The sequence below is a fragment of the Pan troglodytes genome, chromosome 20 (genome assembly GCF_028858775.2).
Source record: "Pan troglodytes isolate AG18354 chromosome 20, NHGRI_mPanTro3-v2.0_pri, whole genome shotgun sequence".
In the NCBI taxonomy this organism is placed as follows: Eukaryota; Metazoa; Chordata; class Mammalia; order Primates; family Hominidae; genus Pan; species Pan troglodytes.
This window is the reverse complement of record NC_072418.2, coordinates 37,229,769-37,231,207: the sequence shown is the minus strand read 5'-3', so window position 1 is coordinate 37,231,207 and position 1,439 is coordinate 37,229,769. Positions and strand designations below refer to the sequence as shown.

The 1,439-nt window shown below is 46.6% G+C and overlaps 1 pseudogene; it reads right to left on the bottom strand.

Annotated features, from left to right (window-relative positions):
• Positions 1 to 692: 692 nt before the first annotated feature.
• On the bottom strand, positions 693 to 1,144 carry LOC743543 (coiled-coil-helix-coiled-coil-helix domain-containing protein 2-like; annotated as a pseudogene).
• Between the last annotated feature and the right edge of the window lie 295 nt (positions 1,145 to 1,439).

Genomic DNA, 1,439 nt, shown 5'->3' with positions numbered 1-1,439 from the left:
GAGACAGAGTCTCTCTCTGTCACTCAGGTTGGAGTGCAATGGCATGATCTCTCCTAACTGCAACCTCCGCCTCCCGGGTTTAAGCAATTCTCCTTTCTCAGGCTCTCAAGTAGCTGGGATTACAGGCACCCGCCACCACTCCTGGCTAATTTTTTGTATTTTTAGTAGAGACAGGCTTTTTCCGTTTTGACCAGGCTGGTCTCGAACTCCTGACCTCAGGTGATCCACCCCTTTGGCCACCCAAAGTGCTGGGATTACTGGCATGAGTCACCTCACCCAGCCAGCAGTGAACATTTTTGCATATTTAATTTAAATCTTTTTTTTTTAAAGAAAAATCAGTGTTGGTTTGATGACAATGATATTACATTTTTCATTTCATTCATTTCATTTTCATTTTTATTTTTGGAAGAAAATCACTTTATTTTAATTAACTCACAGAGAATAAAATCACAGCTAGTTTAAGGAGGCTACACAAACATTTGCTCAGCCCCAAATTCTACACGACCTTAATGAAATTCTGCACAGTAAGAGCACCTTCTTTCATTTCAATTCTGAAGCAAGGAAGCTATGAATGACAAGGAGAGGTTTAACTGATGGTTACACTTTATACCTTCACTATCAATTATATTTTTATACTAAATTAACTTGGTTATGAGAGCTGATTTTTCATTACTCCAATTTGACCTTCTTGATTAGGCCAATCTGTTTGCAGGTCTGCACTGTTTCAGCACCTCACTGAAACCCTCACAGAGCTTTCTGTCACCCTGGTTCTGTGCATCCTCCAAAAACTGGTCTCATAGAAGCAAGGCCGCTGCTGCTGTGCCGACTGGATTCCCTGAGGCTACTGGTAAGTGATGTCAGGCCTTACAGGCTCAGCATTACTTCCTCCACTGAAGCCCCCGGTGACGGCGTGGCCCAGTGTGTGCCCCACAGCAGAGCCCACAGCCACGTCAGCTGCAGTGGTTGCCATCTGGGCCCTCAGACCTGGCTGCTGGGGAGCAGCAGCAGGAGAGCCAACTGCAGAGGTGGATGCCACTGTTGGCGGCTGAGCTGCAGGTGCTGACCTGGATGCAGCTCTCATCTGAGATGCCCGGCTGGCCAGAGGGGCCATGTGGGAGATGCGGCTTCAGCTTCCATGGGGCATCCTAGGTGTGTGGCGGCTCGGCATTTGGATGTGTGAAAACAAGCCGTTTTGTTCATTTTAAAGAGCTCAAACAATGCAGAAAACTGCAGTGATAAAATTTAGAAAATATATAATCCTCCCCGAATTCCGCCACCGAGAAAGAACCACCATTAGCTGTATTTTTATTTTTATTGCCCAGGCTGGAGTGCAATGGCTCGATCTCAGCTCACTGCAACCTCTGCCTCCCGGATTCAAGTGATTATTCTGTCTCAGCCTCCCAAGTAGCTGGGATTACAGGTGTGCACCACCATGCCCA